The sequence below is a fragment of the Cloeon dipterum genome, chromosome 1 (assembly GCF_949628265.1).
Source record: "Cloeon dipterum chromosome 1, ieCloDipt1.1, whole genome shotgun sequence".
Classification (NCBI taxonomy): domain Eukaryota; kingdom Metazoa; phylum Arthropoda; class Insecta; order Ephemeroptera; family Baetidae; genus Cloeon; species Cloeon dipterum.
Window position 1 is genome coordinate 625473 of NC_088786.1, and position 21117 is coordinate 646589.

A 21117-nucleotide genomic window follows, 5' to 3' on the forward strand; every position below is an offset into this window, starting at 1 on the left:
TCAGATGATTGGTCCATCCCATGACAAAGAATCAATAGTTTTGGTCTTGCGGTCTTGGAAATCAATCAAACTTCAGATGATTGGTCGATCCCATGACAAAGAATCGATAGAGTTGGATTCAAATTCTTGGAATTCCATCAAACTTCAGATGATTGGTCGATCCCATGACAAAGAATCGATAGTTTTGTTCTTGCGTTCCTCGAATTCAATCAAACTTCAGAAGATTGGTCGATCCCATGACAAAGAATCGATATAGTTTGTCTCGCTTTCTTGAATATCCATCAAACTTCAAATGATTGGTCGATCCCATGACAAAGAATCAATAGTTTTGGTCTTTCGTGCTTGGAAATCAATCAAACTTCAGATGATTGGTCGATCCCATGACAATGAATCGATCGAGTTGGATTCAAATTCTTGGAATTCCATCAAACTTCAGATGATTGGTCGATCCCATGACAAAGAATCGATAGTTTTGTTCTTGCGTTCCTCGAATTCAATCAAACTTCAGAAGATTGGTCGATCCCATGACAAAGAATCGATATATTTGGTCTCGCTTTCTTGAATATCCACAAAACTTCAGATGATTGGTCGATCCCATGACAAAGAATCAAAAGTTTTGGTCTTTCGTGCTTGGAAATCAATCAAACTTCAGATGATTGGTCGATCCCATGACAATGAATCGATAGAGTTGGATTCAAATTCTTGGAATTCCATCAAACTTCAGATGATTGGTCGATCCCATGACAAAGAATCGATAGTTTTGTTCTTGCGTTCCTCAAATTCAATCAAACTTCAGAAGATTGGTCGATCCCATGACAAAGAATCGATATATTTGGTCTCGCTTTCTTGAATATCCATCAAACTTCAGATGATTGGTCGATCCCATATCAAAGAATCGAGAGTTTTGTTCTTGCGTTCTTGAAATTCAATCAAACTTCAGATGATTGGTCGATCCCATGACAAAGAATCAATAGTTTTGGTCTTGCTTTCTTGGAATTCCATCTAACTTCAGATGATTGGTCGATCCCATGAAAAAGAATCGATAGAGTTGGATTAAAATTCTTGGAATTCCATGAAACTTTAGTTGATTGGTCGATCCCATAACAAAGAATCGAGAGTTTTGTTCTTGCGTTCTTGGAATTCAATCAACTTCAGATGATTGGTCGATCCCATGACAAAGAATCGATAGTTTTGTTCATGCGTTCTAGGAATTCCATCTAACTTCAGATGATTGGTCGATCCCATGAAAAAGAATCGATAGAGTTGGATTAAAATTCTTGGAATTCCATCAAACTTTAGTTGATTGGTTGATCCCATAACAAAGAATCGAGAGTTTTGTTCTTGCGTACTTGGAATTCAATTAAACTTCAGATGATTGGTCGATCCCATGACAAAGAATCGATAGTTTTGTTCATGCGTTCTTGGATATGTATAAAACTTCAGATGATTGGTCCATCCCATGATAAAGAATCGAGAGTTTTGTTTTTGCGTTCTTGGAATTCAATCAAACTTCAGATGATTGGTTGATCCCATGACAAAGAATCAATAGTTTTGGTCTTGCGTTCTTGGAAATCAATCAAACTTCAGATGATTGGTCGATCCCATGACAATGAATCGATAGAGTTCGATTCAAATTCTTGGAATTCCATCAAACTTCAGATGTTTGGTCGATCCCATGACAAAGAATCGATAGTTTTGTTCATGCGTTCTTGGATATATATAAAACTTCAGATGATTGGTCCATCCCATGACAAAGAATCGATAGTTTTAATCTTGCGTTCCTCGAATTCAATCAAACTTCAGAAGATTGGTCGATCCCATGACAAAGAATCGATATAGTTGGTCTCGCTTTCTTGAATATCCATCAAACTTCAAATGATTGGTCGATCCCATGACAAAGAATCAATAGTTTTGGTCTTTCGTGCTTGGAAATCAATCAAACTTCAGATGATTGGTCGATCCCATGACAATGAATCGATCGAGTTGGATTCAAATTCTTGGAATTCCATCAAACTTTAGATGATTGGTCGATCCCATGACAAAGAATCGATAGTTTTGTTCTTGCGTTCCTCGAATTCAATCAAACTTCAGAAGATTGGTCGATCCCATGACAAAGAATCGATATATTTGGTCTCGCTTTCTTGAATATCCACAAAACTTCAGATGATTGGTCGATCCCATGACAAAGAATCAAAAGTTTTGGTCTTTCGTGCTTGGAAATCAATCAAACTTCAGATGATTGGTCGATCCCATGACAATGAATCGATAGAGTTGGATTCAAATTCTTGGAATTCCATCAAACTTCAGATGCTTGGTCGATCCCATGACAAAGAATTGATAGTTTTGTTCTTGCGTTCCTCAAATTCAATCAAACTTCAGAAGATTGGTCGATCCCATGACAAAGAATCGATATATTTGAACTCGCTTTCTTGAATATCCATCAAACTTCAGATGATTGGTCCATCCCATGATAAGGAATCGAGAGTTTTGTTTTTGCGTTCTTGGAATTCAATCAAACTTCAGATGATTGGTTGATCCCATGACAAAGAATCAATAGTTTTGGTCTTGCGTGCTTGGAAATCAATCAAACTTCAGATGATTGGTCGATCCCATGACAATGAATCGATAGAGTTGGATTCAAATTCTTGGAATTCCATCAAACTTCAGATGTTTGGTCCATCCCATGACAAAGAATCGAGAGTTTTGTTCTTGCGTTCTTGGAATTCAATCAAACTTCAGATGATTGGTTGATCCCATGACAAAGAATCAATAGTTTTGGTCTTGCGTGCTTGGAAATCAATCAAACTTCAGAAGATTGGTCGATCCCATGACAAAGAATCGATATATTTGGTCTCGCTTTCTTGGAATTCCATCTAACTTCAGATGATTGGTCGATCTCATGAAAAAGAATCGATAGCGTTGGATTAAAATTCTTGGAATTCCATCAAACTTTAGTTGATTGGTCGATCCCATAACAAAGAATCGAGAGTTTTGTTCTTGCGTTCTTGGAATTCAATCAAACTTCAGATGATTGGTCGATCCCATGACAAAGAATCGATAGTTTTGTTCATGCGTTCTTGGATATATATAAAACTTCAGATGATTGGTCCATCCCATGACAAAGAATCAATAGTTTTGGTCTTGCGTTCATGGAATTCAATTAAACTTCAGATGATTGGTCGATCCCATGACAAAGAATCGATAGTTTTGTTCATGCGTTCTTGGATATATATAAAACTTCAGATGATTGGTCCATCCCATGACAAAGAATCAATAGTTTTGGTCTTGCGGTCTTGGAAATCAATCAAACTTCAGATGATTGGTCGATCCCATGACAAAGAATCGATAGAGTTGGATTCAAATTCTTGGAATTCCATCAAACTTCAGATGATTGGTCGATCCCATGACAAAGAATCGATAGTTTTGTTCTTGCGTTCCTCGAATTCAATCAAACTTCAGAAGATTGGTTGATCCCATGACAAAGAATCGATAGAGTTGGATTCAAATTCTTGGAATTCCATCAAACTTCAGATGATTGGTCGATCCCATGACAAAGAATCGATAGTTTTGTTCTTGCGTTCCTCGAATTCAATCAAACTTCAGAAGATTGGTCGATCCCATGACAAAGAATCGATATATTTGGTCTCGCTTTCTTGAATATCCACAAAACTTCAGATGATTGGTCGATCCCATGACAAAGAATCAAAAGTTTTGGTCTTTCGTGCTTGGAAATCAATCAAACTTCAGATGATTGGTCGATCCCATGATAATGAATCGATAGAGTTGGATTCAAATTCTTGGAATTCCATCAAACTTCAGATGATTGGTCGATCCCATGACAAAGAATCGATAGTTTTGTTCTTGCGTTCCTCAAATTCAATAAAACTTCAGAAGATTGGTCGATCCCATGACAAAGAATCGATATATTTGGTCTCGCTTTCTTGAATATCCATCAAACTTCAGATGATTGGTCGATCCCATATCAAAGAATCGAGAGTTTTGTTCTTGCGTTCTTCGAATTCAATCAAACTTCAGATGATTGGTCGATCCCATGAAAAAGAATCGATAGCGTTGGATTAAAATTCTTGGAATTCCATCAAACTTTAGTTGATTGGTCGATCCCATAACAAAGAATCGAGAGTTTTGTTCTTGCGTTCTTGGAATTAAATCAAACTTCAGATGATTGGTCGATCCCATGACAAAGAATCGATAGTTTTGTTCATGCGTTCTTAGAATTCCATCAAACTTCAGATGATTGGTCGATCCCATGACAAAGAATCAATAGTTTTGGTCTTGCGTTCTTGGAAATCAATCAAACTTCAGATGATTGGTCGATCCCATGACAATGAATCGATAGAGTTGGATTCAAATTCTTGGAATTCCATCAAACTTCAGATGTTTGGTCCATCCCATTACAAAGAATCGAGAGTTTTGTTCTTGCGTTCTTGGAATTCAATCAAACTTCAGGTGATTGGTTAATCCCATGACAATGAATCAATAGTTTTGGTCTCGCTTTCTTGAATATCCATCAAACTTCAGATGATTGGTCGATCCCATGACAAAGAATCGATAGTTTTGGTCTTGCTTTCTTGGAATTCCATCTAACTTCAGATGATTGGTCGATCCCATGAAAAAGAATCGATATATTTGGTCTCGCTTTCTTGAATATCCATCAAACTTCAGATGATTGGTCGATCCCATGACAAAGAATCGATAGATTTGTTCATGCGTTCTTAGAATTCAAACAAACTTCAGATGATTGGTTGATCCCATGACAAAGAATCAAAAGTTTTGGTCTTGCGTTCTTGGAAATCAATCAAACTTCAGATGATTGGTCGATCCCATGACAAAGAATCGATAGATTTGTTCATGCGTTCTTAGAATTCAAACAAACTTCAGATGATTGGTTGATCCCATGACAAAGAATCAATAGTTTTGGTCTTGCGTTCTTGGAAATCAATCAAACTTCAGATGATTGGTCGATCCCATGACGAATCGATAGAGTTGGATTCAAATTCTTGGAATTCCATCAAACTTCAGATGATTGGTAGATCCAATATCAAAGAATCGAGAGTTTTGTACTAACTTCTTGGAATTCATTCAAACTTCAGATGATTGGTCGATCCCATGACAAAGAATCGATAGTTTTGTTCATGCGTTCTTGGATATATATAAAACTTCAGATGATTGGTCCATCCCATGACAAAAAATCAATAGTTTTGGTCTTGCGTTCATGGAATTCAATTAAACTTCAGATGATTGGTCGATCCCATGACAAAGAATCGATAGTTTTGTTCATGCGTTCTTGGATATATATAAAACTTCAGATGATTGGTCCATCCCATGACAAAGAATCAATAGTTTTGGTCTTGCGGTCTTGGAAATCAATCAAACTTCAGATGATTGGTCGATCCCATGACAAAGAATCGATAGAGTTGGATTCAAATTCTTGGAATTCCATCAAACTTCAGATGATTGGTCGATCCCATGACAAAGAATCGATAGTTTTGTTCTTGCGTTCCTCGAATTCAATCAAACTTCAGAAGATTGGTCGATCCCATGACAAAGAATCGATATAGTTGGTCTCGCTTTCTTGAATATCCATCAAACTTCAGATGATTGGTCGATCCCATGACAAAGAATCAATAGTTTTGGTCTTTCGTGCTTGGAAATCAATCAAACTTCAGATGATTGGTCGATCCCATGACAATGAATCGATCGAGTTGGATTCAAATTCTTGGAATTCCATCAAACTTCAGATGATTGGTCGATCCCATGACAAAGAATCGATAGTTTTGTTCTTGCGTTCCTCGAATTCAATCAAACTTCAGAAGATTGGTCGATCCCATGACAAAGAATCGATATATTTGGTCTCGCTTTCTTGAATATCCACAAAACTTCAGATGATTGGTCGATCCCATGACAAAGAATCAAAAGTTTTGGTCTTTCGTGCTTGGAAATCAATCAAACTTCAGATGATTGGTCGATCCCATGACAATGAATCGATAGAGTTGGATTCAAATTCTTGGAATTCCATCAAACTTCAGATGATTGGTCGATCCCATGACAAAGAATCGATAGTTTTGTTCTTGCGTTCCTCAAATTCAATCAAACTTCAGAAGATTGGTCGATCCCATGACAAAGAATCGATATATTTGGTCTCGCTTTCTTGAATATCCATCAAACTTCAGATGATTGGTCGATCCCATATCAAAGAATCGAGAGTTTTGTTCTTGCGTTCTTGAAATTCAATCAAACTTCAGATGATTGGTCGATCCCATGACAAAGAATCAATAGTTTTGTTCTTGCTTTCTTGGAATTCCATCTAACTTCAGATGATTGGTCGATCCCATGAAAAAGAATCGATAGAGTTGGATTAAAATTCTTGGAATTCCATGAAACTTTAGTTGATTGGTCGATCCCATAACAAAGAATCGAGAGTTTTGTTCTTGCGTTCTTGGAATTCAATCAACTTCAGATGATTGGTCGATCCCATGACAAAGAATCGATAGTTTTGTTCATGCGTTCTAGGAATTCCATCTAACTTCAGATGATTGGTCGATCCCATGAAAAAGAATCGATAGAGTTGGATTAAAATTCTTGGAATTCCATCAAACTTTAGTTGATTGGTTGATCCCATAACAAAGAATCGAGAGTTTTGTTCTTGCGTTCTTGGAATTCAATTAAACTTCAGATGATTGGTCGATCCCATGACAAAGAATCGATAGTTTTGTTCATGCGTTCTTGGATATGTATAAAACTTCAGATGATTGGTCCATCCCATGATAAAGAATCGAGAGTTTTGTTTTTGCGTTCTTGGAATTCAATCAAACTTCAGATGATTGGTTGATCCCATGACAAAGAATCAATAGTTTTGGTCTTGCGTGCTTGGAAATCAATCAAACTTCAGATGATTGGTCGATCCCATGACAATGAATCGATAGAGTTGGATTCAAATTCTTGGAATTCCATCAAACTTCAGATGTTTGGTCCATCCCATGACAAAGAATCGAGAGTTTTGTTCTTGCGTTCTTGGAATTCAATCAAACTTTAGTTGATTGGTCGATCCCATAACAAAGAATCGAGAGTTTTGTTCTTGCGTTCTTGGAATTAAATCAAACTTCAGATGATTGGTCGATCCCATGACAAAGAATCGATAGTTTTGTTCATGCGTTCTTAGAATTCCATCAAACTTCAGATGATTGGTCGATCCCATGACAAAGAATCAATAGTTTTGGTCTTGCGTTCTTGGAAATCAATCAAACTTCAGATGATTGGTCGATCCCATGACAATGAATCGATAGAGTTGGATTCAAATTCTTGGAATTCCATCAAACTTCAGATGTTTGGTCCATCCCATTACAAAGAATCGAGAGTTTTGTTCTTGCGTTCTTGGAATTCAATCAAACTTCAGATGATTGGTCCATCCCATGACAAAGAATCAATAGTTTTGGTCTTGCGGTCTTGGAAATCAATCAAACTTCAGATGATTGGTCGATCCCATGACAAAGAATCGATAGAGTTGGATTCAAATTCTTGGAATTCCATCAAACTTCAGATGATTGGTCGATCCCATGACAAAGAATCGATAGTTTTGTTCTTGCGTTCCTCGAATTCAATCAAACTTCAGAAGATTGGTCGATCCCATGACAAAGAATCGATATAGTTGGTCTCGCTTTCTTGAATATCCATCAAACTTCAAATGATTGGTCGATCCCATGACAAAGAATCAATAGTTTTGGTCTTTCGTGCTTGGAAATCAATCAAACTTCAGATGATTGGTCGATCCCATGACAATGAATCGATCGAGTTGGATTCAAATTCTTGGAATTCCATCAAACTTCAGATGATTGGTCGATCCCATGACAAAGAATCGATAGTTTTGTTCTTGCGTTCCTCGAATTCAATCAAACTTCAGAAGATTGGTCGATCCCATGACAAAGAATCGATATATTTGGTCTCGCTTTCTTGAATATCCACAAAACTTCAGATGATTGGTCGATCCCATGACAAAGAATCAAAAGTTTTGGTCTTTCGTGCTTGGAAATCAATCAAACTTCAGATGATTGGTCGATCCCATGACAATGAATCGATAGAGTTGGATTCAAATTCTTGGAATTCCATCAAACTTCAGATGATTGGTCGATCCCATGACAAAGAATCGATAGTTTTGTTCTTGCGTTCCTCAAATTCAATCAAACTTCAGAAGATTGGTCGATCCCATGACAAAGAATCGATATATTTGGTCTCGCTTTCTTGAATATCCATCAAACTTCAGATGATTGGTCGATCCCATATCAAAGAATCGAGAGTTTTGTTCTTGCGTTCTTGAAATTCAATCAAACTTCAGATGATTGGTCGATCCCATGACAAAGAATCAATAGTTTTGGTCTTGCTTTCTTGGAATTCCATCTAACTTCAGATGATTGGTCGATCCCATGAAAAAGAATCGATAGAGTTGGATTAAAATTCTTGGAATTCCATGAAACTTTAGTTGATTGGTCGATCCCATAACAAAGAATCGAGAGTTTTGTTCTTGCGTTCTTGGAATTCAATCAACTTCAGATGATTGGTCGATCCCATGACAAAGACTCGATAGTTTTGTTCATGCGTTCTAGGAATTCCATCTAACTTCAGATGATTGGTCGATCCCATGAAAAAGAATCGATAGAGTTGGATTAAAATTCTTGGAATTCCATCAAACTTTAGTTGATTGGTTGATCCCATAACAAAGAATCGAGAGTTTTGTTCTTGCGTTCTTGGAATTCAATTAAACTTCAGATGATTGGTCGATCCCATGACAAAGAATCGATAGTTTTGTTCATGCGTTCTTGGATATGTATAAAACTTCAGATGATTGGTCCATCCCATGATAAAGAATCGAGAGTTTTGTTTTTGCGTTCTTGGAATTCAATCAAACTTCAGATGATTGGTTGATCCCATGACAAAGAATCAATAGTTTTGGTCTTGCGTGCTTGGAAATCAATCAAACTTCAGATGATTGGTCGATCCCATGACAATGAATCGATAGAGTTGGATTCAAATTCTTGGAATTCCATCAAACTTCAGATGTTTGGTCCATCCCATGACAAAGAATCGAGAGTTTTGTTCTTGCGTTCTTGGAATTCAATCAAACTTTAGTTGATTGGTCGATCCCATAACAAAGAATCGAGAGTTTTGTTCTTGCGTTCTTGGAATTAAATCAAACTTCAGATGATTGGTCGATCCCATGACAAAGAATCGATAGTTTTGTTCTTGCGTTCTTGGAATTCCATCAAACTTCAGATGATTGGTCGATCCCATGACAAAGAATCAATAGTTTTGGTCTTGCGTTCTTGGAAATCAATCAAACTTCAGATGATTGGTCGATCCCATGACAATGAATCGATAGAGTTGGATTCAAATTCTTGGAATTCCATCAAACTTCAGATGTTTGGTCCATCCCATTACAATGAATCGAGAGTTTTGTTCTTGCGTTCTTGGAATTCAATCAAACTTCAGATGATTGGTTAATCCCATGACAATGAATCAATAGTTTTGGTCTCGCTTTCTTGAATATCCATCAAACTTCAGATGATTGGTCGATCCCATGACAAAGAATCGATAGTTTTGGTCTTGCTTTCTTGGAATTCCATCTAACTTCAGATGATTGGTCGATCCCATGAAAAAGAATCGATATATTTGGTCTCGCTTTCTTGAATATCCATCAAACTTCAGATGATTGGTCGATCCCATGACAAAGAATCGATAGATTTGTTCATGCGTTCTTAGAATTCAAACAAACTTCAGATGATTGGTTGATCCCATGACAAAGAATCAATAGTTTTGGTCTTGCGTTCTTGGAAATCAATCAAACTTCAGATGATTGGTCGATCCCATGACAAAGAATCGATAGAGTTGGATTCAAATTCTTGGAATTCCATCAAACTTCAGATGATTGGTAGATCCAATATCAAAGAATCGAGAGTTTTGTACTAACGTTCTTGGAATTCATTCAAACTTCAGATGATTGGTCGATCCCATGACAAAGAATCGATAGTTTTGTTCATGCATTCTTGGATATATATAAAACTTCAGATGATTGGTCCATCCCATGACAAAAAATCAATAGTTTTGGTCTTGCGTTCATGGAATTCAATTAAACTTCAGATGATTGGTCGATCCCATGACAAAGAATCGATAGTTTTGTTCATGCGTTCTTGGATATATATAAAACTTCAGATGATTGGTCCATCCCATGACAAAGAATCAATAGTTTTGGTCTTGCGGTCTTGGAAATCAATCAAACTTCAGATGATTGGTCGATCCCATGACAAAGAATCGATAGAGTTGGATTCAAATTCTTGGAATTCCATCAAACTTCAGATGATTGGTCGATCCCATGACAAAGAATCGATAGTTTTGTTCTTGCGTTCCTCGAATTCAATCAAACTTCAGAAGATTGGTCGATCCCATGACAAAGAATCGATATAGTTGGTCTCGCTTTCTTGAATATCCATCAAACTTCAAATGATTGGTCGATCCCATGACAAAGAATCAATAGTTTTGGTCTTTCGTGCTTGGAAATCAATCAAACTTCAGATGATTGGTCGATCCCATGACAATGAATCGATCGAGTTGGATTCAAATTCTTGGAATTCCATCAAACTTCAGATGATTGGTCGATCCCATGACAAAGAATCGATAGTTTTGTTCTTGCGTTCCTCGAATTAAATCAAACTTCAGAAGATTGGTTGATCCCATGACAAAGAATCGATATATTTGGTCTCGCTTTCTTGAATATCCACAAAACTTCAGATGATTGGTCGATCCCATGACAAAGAATCAAAAGTTTTGGTCTTTCGTGCTTGGAAATCAATCAAACTTCAGATGATTGGTCGATCCCATGACAATGAATCGATAGAGTTGGATTCAAATTCTTGGAATTCCATCAAACTTCAGATGATTGGTCGATCCCATGACAAAGAATCGATAGTTTTGTTCTTGCGTTCCTCAAATTCAATCAAACTTCAGAAGATTGGTCGATCCCATGACAAAGAATCGATATATTTGGTCTCGCTTTCTTGAATATCCATCAAACTTCAGATGATTGGTCGATCCCATATCAAAGAATCGAGAGTTTTGTTCTTGCGTTCTTGAAATTCAATCAAACTTCAGATGATTGGTCGATCCCATGACAAAGAATCAATAGTTTTGGTCTTGCTTTCTTGGAATTCCATCTAACTTCAGATGATTGGTCGATCCCATGAAAAAGAATCGATAGAGTTGGATTAAAATTCTTGGAATTCCATGAAACTTTAGTTGATTGGTCGATCCCATAACAAAGAATCGAGAGTTTTGTTCTTGCGTTCTTGGAATTCAATCAACTTCAGATGATTGGTCGATCCCATGACAAAGAATCGATAGTTTTGTTCATGCGTTCTAGGAATTCCATCTAACTTCAGATGATTGGTCGATCCCATGAAAAAGAATCGATAGAGTTGGATTAAAATTCTTGGAATTCCATCAAACTTTAGTTGATTGGTTGATCCCATAACAAAGAATCGAGAGTTTTGTTCTTGCGTTCTTGGAATTCAATCAAACTTCAGATGATTGGTCGATCCCATGACAAAGAATCGATAGTTTTGTTCATGCGTTCTTGGATATGTATAAAACTTCAGATGATTGGTCCATCCCATGATAAAGAATCGAGAGTTTTGTTTTTGCGTTCTTGGAATTCAATCAAACTTCAGATGATTGGTTGATCCCATGACAAAGAATCAATAGTTTTGGTCTTGCGTGCTTGGAAATCAATCAAACTTCAGATGATTGGTCGATCCCATGACAATGAATCGATAGAGTTGGATTCAAATTCTTGGAATTCCATCAAACTTCAGATGTTTGGTCGATCCCATGACAAAGAATCGATAGTTTTGTTCATGCGTTCTTGGATATATATAAAACTTCAGATGATTGGTCCATCCCATGACAAAGAATCGATAGTTTTAATCTTGCGTTCCTCGAATTCAATCAAACTTCAGAAGATTGGTCGATCCCATGACAAAGAATCGATATAGTTGGTCTCGCTTTCTTGAATATCCATCAAACTTCAAATGATTGGTCGATCCCATGACAAAGAATCAATAGTTTTGGTCTTTCGTGCTTGGAAATCAATCAAACTTCAGATGATTGGTCGATCCCATGACAATGAATCGATCGAGTTGGATTCAAATTCTTGGAATTCCATCAAACTTCAGATGATTGGTCGATCCCATGACAAAGAATCGATAGTTTTGTTCTTGCGTTCCTCGAATTCAATCAAACTTCAGAAGATTGGTCGATCCCATGACAAAGAATCGATATATTTGGTCTCGCTTTCTTGAATATCCACAAAACTTCAGATGATTGGTCGATCCCATGACAAAGAATCAAAAGTTTTGGTCTTTCGTGCTTGGAAATCAATCAAACTTCAGATGATTGGTCGATCCCATGACAATGAATCGATAGAGTTGGATTCAAATTCTTGGAATTCCATCAAACTTCAGATGCTTGGTCGATCCCATGACAAAGAATCGATAGTTTTGTTCTTGCGTTCCTCGAATTCAATCAAACTTCAGAAGATTGGTCGATCCCATGACAAAGAATCGATATATTTGGTCTCGCTTTCTTGAATATCCATCAAACTTCAGATGATTGGTCCATCCCATATCAAAGAATCGAGAGTTTTGTTTTTGCGTTCTTGGAATTCAATCAAACTTCAGATGATTGGTTGATCCCATGACAAAGAATCAATAGTTTTGGTCTTGCGTGCTTGGAAATCAATCAAACTTCAGATGATTGGTCGATCCCATGACAATGAATCGATAGAGTTGGATTCAAATTCTTGGAATTCCATCAAACTTCAGATGTTTGGTCCATCCCATGACAAAAAATCGAGAGTTTTGTTCTTGCGTTCTTGGAATTCAATCAAACTTCAGATGATTGGTTGATCCCATGACAAAGAATCAATAGTTTTGGTCTTGCGTGCTTGGAAATCAATCAAACTTCAGAAGATTGGTCGATCCCATGACAAAGAATCGATATATTTGGTCTTGCTTTCTTGGAATTCCATCTAACTTCAGATGATTGGTCGATCCCATGAAAAAGAATCGAGAGTTTTGTTCTTGCGTTCTTGGAATTCAATCAAACTTCAGATGATTGGTCGATCCCATGACAAAGAATCCATAGTTTTGTTCATGCGTTCTTGGATATATATAAAACTTCAGATGATTGGTCCATCCCATGACAAAGAATCGATAGTTTTGTTCATGCGTTCTAGGAATTCCATCTAACTTCAGATGATTGGTCGATCCCATGAAAACGAATCGATAGAGTTGGATTAAAATTCTTGGAATTCCATCAAACTTTATTTGATTGGTTGATCCCATAACAAAGAATCGAGAGTTTTGTTCTTGCGTTCTTGGAATTCAATTAAACTTCAGATGATTGGTCGATCCCATGAAAAAGAATCGAAATATTTGGTCTCGCTTTCTTGAATATCCATCAAACTTCAGATGATTGGTCGATCCCATATCAAAGAATCGAGAGTTTTGTTCTTGCGTTCTTGAAATTCAATCAAACTTCAGATGATTGGTCGATCCCATGACAAAGAATCAATAGTTTTGGTCTTGCTTTCTTGGAATTCCATCTAACTTCAGATGATTGGTCGATCCCATGAAAAAGAATCGATAGAGTTGGATTAAAATTCTTGGAATTCCATGAAACTTTAGTTGATTGGTCGATCCCATAACAAAGAATCGAGAGTTTTGTTCTTGCGTTCTTGGAATTCAATCAACTTCAGATGATTGGTCGATCCCATGACAAAGAATCGATAGTTTTGTTCATGCGTTCTAGGAATTCCATCTAACTTCAGATGATTGGTCGATCCCATGAAAAAGAATCGATAGAGTTGGATTAAAATTCTTGGAATTCCATCAAACTTTAGTTGATTGGTTGATCCCATAACAAAGAATCGAGAGTTTTGTTCTTGCGTTCTTGGAATTCAATTAAACTTCAGATGATTGGTCGATCCCATGACAAAGAATCGATAGTTTTGTTCATGCGTTCTTGGATATGTATAAAACTTCAGATGATTGGTCCATCCCATGATAAAGAATCGAGAGTTTTGTTTTTGCGTTCTTGGAATTCAATCAAACTTCAGATGATTGGTTGATCCCATGACAAAGAATCAATAGTTTTGGTCTTGCGTGCTTGGAAATCAATCAAACTTCAGATGATTGGTCGATCCCATGACAATGAATCGATAGAGTTGGATTCAAATTCTTGGAATTCCATCAAACTTCAGATGTTTGGTCCATCCCATGACAAAGAATCGAGAGTTTTGTTCTTGCGTTCTTGGAATTCAATCAAACTTTAGTTGATTGGTCGATCCCATAACAAAGAATCGAGAGTTTTGTTCTTGCGTTCTTGGAATTCAATTAAACTTCAGATGATTGGTCGATCCCATGACAAAGAATCGATAGTTTTGTTCATGCGTTCTTGGATATGTATAAAACTTCAGATGATTGGTCCATCCCATGATAAAGAATCGAGAGTTTTGTTTTTGCGTTCTTGGAATTCAATCAAACTTCAGATGATTGGTTGATCCCATGACAAAGAATCAATAGTTTTGGTCTTGCGTGCTTGGAAATCAATCAAACTTCAGATGATTGGTCGATCCCATGACAATGAATCGATAGAGTTGGATTCAAATTCTTGGAATTCCATCAAACTTCAGATGTTTGGTCGATCCCATGACAAAGAATCGATAGTTTTGTTCATGCGTTCTTGGATATATATAAAACTTCAGATGATTGGTCCATCCCATGACAAAGAATCGATAGTTTTAATCTTGCGTTCCTCGAATTCAATCAAACTTCAGAAGATTGGTCGATCCCATGACAAAGAATCGATATAGTTGGTCTCGCTTTCTTGAATATCCATCAAACTTCAAATGATTGGTCGATCCCATGACAAAGAATCAATAGTTTTGGTCTTTCGTGCTTGGAAATCAATCAAACTTCAGATGATTGGTCGATCCCATGACAATGAATCGATCGAGTTGGATTCAAATTCTTGGAATTCCATCAAACTTCAGATGATTGGTCGATCCCATGACAAAGAATCGATAGTTTTGTTCTTGCGTTCCTCGAATTCAATCAAACTTCAGAAGATTGGTCGATCCCATGACAAAGAATCGATATATTTGGTCTCGCTTTCTTGAATATCCACAAAACTTCAGATGATTGGTCGATCCCATGACAAAGAATCAAAAGTTTTGGTCTTTCGTGCTTGGAAATCAATCAAACTTCAGATGATTGGTCGATCCCATGACAATGAATCGATAGAGTTGGATTCAAATTCTTGGAATTCCATCAAACTTCAGATGCTTGGTCGATCCCATGACAAAGAATCGATAGTTTTGTTCTTGCGTTCCTCAAATTCAATCAAACTTCAGAAGATTGGTCGATCCCATGACAAAGAATCGATAGATTTGGTCTCGCTTTCTTGAATATCCATCAAACTTCAGATGATTGGTCCATCCCATGATAAAGAATCGAGAGTTTTGTTTTTGCGTTCTTGGAATTCAATCAAACTTCAGATGATTGGTTGATCCCATGACAAAGAATCAATAGTTTTGGTCTTGCGTGCTTGGAAATCAATCAAACTTCAGATGATTGGTCGATCCCATGACAATGAATCGATAGAGTTGGATTCAAATTCTTGGAATTCCATCAAACTTCAGATGTTTGGTCCATCCCATGACAAAAAATCGAGAGTTTTGTTCTTGCGTTCTTGGAATTCAATCAAACTTCAGATGATTGGTTGATCCCATGACAAAGAATCAATAGTTTTGGTCTTGCGTGCTTGGAAATCAATCAAACTTCAGAAGATTGGTCGATCCCATGACAAAGAATCGATATATTTGGTCTCGCTTTCTTGGAATTCCATCTAACTTCAGATGATTGGTCGATCTCATGAAAAAGAATCGAGAGTTTTGTTCTTGCGTTCTTGGAATTCAATCAAACTTCAGATGATTGGTCGATCCCATGACAAAGAATCCATAGTTTTGTTCATGCGTTCTTGGATATATATAAAACTTCAGATGATTGGTCCATCCCATGACAAAGAATCGATAGTTTTGTTCATGCGTTCTAGGAATTCCATCTAACTTCAGATGATTGGTCGATCCCATGAAAACGAATCGATAGAGTTGGATTAAAATTCTTGGAATTCCATCAAACTTTATTTGATTGGTTGATCCCATAACAAAGAATCGAGAGTTTTGTTCTTGCGTTCTTGGAATTCAATTAAACTTCAGATGATTGGTCGATCCCATGAAAAAGAATCGAAATATTTGGTCTCGCTTTCTTGAATATCCATCAAACTTCAGATGATTGGTCGATCCCATATCAAAGAATCGAGAGTTTTGTTCTTGCGTTCTTGAAATTCAATCAAACTTCAGATGATTGGTCGATCCCATGACAAAGAATCAATAGTTTTGGTCTTGCTTTCTTGGAATTCCATCTAACTTCAGATGATTGGTCGATCCCATGAAAAAGAATCGATAGAGTTGGATTAAAATTCTTGGAATTCCATGAAACTTTAGTTGATTGGTCGATCCCATAACAAAGAATCGAGAGTTTTGTTCTTGCGTTCTTGGAATTCAATCAACTTCAGATGATTGGTCGATCCCATGACAAAGAATCGATAGTTTTGTTCATGCGTTCTAGGAATTCCATCTAACTTCAGATGATTGGTCGATCCCATGAAAAAGAATCGATAGAGTTGGATTAAAATTCTTGGAATTCCATCAAACTTTAGTTGATTGGTTGATCCCATAACAAAGAATCGAGAGTTTTGTTCTTGCGTTCTTGGAATTCAATTAAACTTCAGATGATTGGTCGATCCCATGACAAAGAATCGATAGTTTTGTTCATGCGTTCTTGGATATGTATAAAACTTCAGATGATTGGTCCATCCCATGATAAAGAATCGAGAGTTTTGTTTTTGCGTTCTTGGAATTCAATCAAACTTCAGATGATTGGTTGATCCCATGACAAAGAATCAATAGTTTTGGTCTTGCGTGCTTGGAAATCAATCAAACTTCAGATGATTGGTCGATCCCATGACAATGAATCGATAGAGTTGGATTCAAATTCTTGGAATTCCATCAAACTTCAGATGTTTGGTCGATCCCATGACAAAGAATCGATAGTTTTGTTCATGCGTTCTTGGATATATATAAAACTTCAGATGATTGGTCCATCCCATGACAAAGAATCGATAGTTTTAATCTTGCGTTCCTCGAATTCAATCAAACTTCAGAAGATTGGTCGATCCCATGACAAAGAATCGATATAGTTGGTCTCGCTTTCTTGAATATCCATCAAACTTCAAATGATTGGTCGATCCCATGACAAAGAATCAATAGTTTTGGTCTTTCGTGCTTGGAAATCAATCAAACTTCAGATGATTGGTCGATCCCATGACAATGAATCGATCGAGTTGGATTCAAATTCTTGGAATTCCATCAAACTTCAGATGATTGGTCGATCCCATGACAAAGAATCGATAGTTTTGTTCTTGCGTTCCTCGAATTCAATCAAACTTCAGAAGATTGGTCGATCCCATGACAAAGAATCGATATATTTGGTCTCGCTTTCTTGAATATCCACAAAACTTCAGATGATTGGTCGATCCCATGACAAAGAATCAAAAGTTTTGGTCTTTCGTGCTTGGAAATCAATCAAACTTCAGATGATTGGTCGATCCCATGACAATGAATCGATAGAGTTGGATTCAAATTCTTGGAATTCCATCAAACTTCAGATGCTTGGTCGATCCCATGACAAAGAATCGATAGTTTTGTTCTTGCGTTCCTCAAATTCAATCAAACTTCAGAAGATTGGTCGATCCCATGACAAAGAATCGATATATTTGGTCTCGCTTTCTTGAATATCCATCAAACTTCAGATGATTGGTCCATCCCATGACAAAGAATCGAGAGTTTTGTTCTTGCGTTCTTGGAATTCAATCAAACTTCAGATGATTGGTTGATCCCATGACAAAGAATCAATAGTTTTGGTCTTGCGTTCTTGGAAATCAATCAAACTTCAGATGATTGGTCGATCCCATGACAATGAATCGATAGAGTTGGATTCAAATTCTTGGAATTCCATCAAACTTCAGATGTTTGGTCCATCCCATGACAAAAAATCGAGAGTTTTGTTCTTGCGTTCTTGGAATTCAATCAAACTTCAGATGATTGGTTGATCCCATGACAAAGAATCAATAGTTTTGGTCTTGCGTGCTTGGAAATCAATCAAACTTCAGAAGATTGGTCGATCCCATGACAAAGAATCGATATATTTGGTCTCGCTTTCTTGGAATTCCATCTAACTTCAGATGATTGGTCGATCTCATGAAAAAGAATCGAGAGTTTTGTTCTTGCGTTCTTGGAATTCAATCAAACTTCAGATGATTGGTCGATCCCATGACAAAGAATCCATAGTTTTGTTCATGCGTTCTTGGATATATATAAAACTTCAGATGATTGGTCCATCCCATGACAAAGAATCGATAGTTTTGTTCATGCGTTCTAGGAATTCCATCTAACTTCAGATGATTGGTCGATCCCATGAAAACGAATCGATAGAGTTGGATTAAAATTCTTGGAATTCCATCAAACTTTATTTGATTGGTTGATCCCATAACAAAGAATCGAGAGTTTTGTTCTTGCGTTCTTGGAATTCAATTAAACTTCAGATGATTGGTCGATCCCATGAAAAAGAATCGAAATATTTGGTCTCGCTTTCTTAAATATCCATCAAACTTCAGATGATTGGTCGATCCCATATCAAAGAATCGAGAGTTTTGTTCTTGCGTTCTTGAAATTCAATCAAACTTCAGATGATTGGTCGATCCCATGACAAAGAATCAATAGTTTTGGTCTTGCTTTCTTGGAATTCCATCTAACTTCAGATGATTGGTCGATCCCATGAAAAAGAATCGATAGAGTTGGATTAAAATTCTTGGAATTCCATGAAACTTTAGTTGATTGGTCGATCCCATAACAAAGAATCGAGAGTTTTGTTCTTGCGTTCTTGGAATTCAATCAACTTCAGATGATTGGTCGATCCCATGACAAAGAATCGATAGTTTTGTTCATGCGTTCTAGGAATTCCATCTAACTTCAGATGATTGGTCGATCCCATGAAAAAGAATCGATAGAGTTGGATTAAAATTCTTGGAATTCCATCAAACTTTAGTTGATTGGTTGATCCCATAACAAAGAATCGAGAGTTTTGTTCTTGCGTTCTTGGAATTCAATTAAACTTCAGATGATTGGTCGATCCCATGACAAAGAATCGATAGTTTTGTTCATGCGTTCTTGGATATGTATAAAACTTCAGATGATTGGTCCATCCCATGATAAAGAATCGAGAGTTTTGTTTTTGCGTTCTTGGAATTCAATCAAACTTCAGATGATTGGTTGATCCCATGACAAAGAATCAATAGTTTTGGTCTTGCGTGCTTGGAAATCAATCAAACTTCAGATGATTGGTCGATCCCATGACAATGAATCGATAGAGTTGGATTCAAATTCTTGGAATTCCATCAAACTTCAGATGTTTGGTCCATCCCATGACAAAGAATCGAGAGTTTTGTTCTTGCGTTCTTGGAATTCAATCAAACTTTAGTTGATTGGTCGATCCCATAACAAAGAATCGAGAGTTTTGTTCTTGCGTTCTTGGAATTAAATCAAACTTCAGATGATTGGTCGATCCCATGACAAAGAATCGATAGTTTTGTTCATGCGTTCTTAGAATTCCATCAAACTTCAGATGATTGGTCGATCCCATGACAAAGAATCAATAGTTTTGGTCTTGCGTTCTTGGAAATCAATCAAACTTCAGATGATTGGTCGATCCCATGACAATGAATCGATAGAGTTGGATTCAAATTCTTGGAATTCCATCAAACTTCAGATGTTTGGTCCATCCCATTACAATGAATCGAGAGTTTTGTTCTTGCGTTCTTGGAATTCAATCAAACTTCAGATGATTGGTTAATCCCATGACAATGAATCAATAGTTTTGGTCTCGCTTTCTTGAATATCCATCAAACTTCAGATGATTGGTCGATCCCATGACAAAGAATCGATAGTTTTGGTCTTGCTTTCTTGGAATTCCATCTAACTTCAGATGATTGGTCGATCCCATGACAAAGAATCGATATATTTGGTCTCGCTTTCTTGAATATCCATCAAACTTCAGATGATTGGTCGATCCCATGACAAAGAATCGATAGATTTGTTCATGCGTTCTTAGAATTCAAACAAACTTCAGATGATTGGTTGATCCCATGACAAAGAATCAATAGTTTTGGTCTTGCGTTCTTGGAAATCAATCAAACTTCAGATGATTGGTCGATCCCATGACAAAGAATCGATAGAGTTGGATTCAAATTCTTGGAATTCCATCAAACTTCAGATGATTGGTAGATCCAATATCAAAGAATCGAGAGTTTTGTACTAACGTTCTTGGAATTCATTCAAACTTCAGATGATTGGTCGATCCCATGACAAAGAATCGATAGTTTTGTTCATGCGTTCTTGGATATATATAAAACTTCAGATGATTGGTCCATCCCATGACAAAGAATCAATAGTTTTGGTCTTGCGGTCTTGGAAATCAATCAAACTTCAGATGATTGGTCGATCCCATGACAAAGAATCGATAGAGTTGGATTCAAATTCTTGGAATTCCATCAAACTTCAGATGATTGGTCGATCCCATGACAAAGAATCGATAGTTTTGTTCTTGCGTTCCTCGAATTCAATCAAACTTCAGAAGATTGGTCGATCCCATGACAAAGAATCGATATAGTTGGTCTCGCTTTCTTGAATATCCATCAAACTTCAAATGATTGGTCGATCCCATGACAAAGAATCAATAGTTTTGGTCTTTCGTGCTTGGAAATCAATCAAACTTCAGATGATTGGTCGATCCCATGACAATGAATCGATCGAGTTGGATTCAAATTCTTGGAATTCCATCAAACTTCAGATGATTGGTCGATCCCATGACAAAGAAT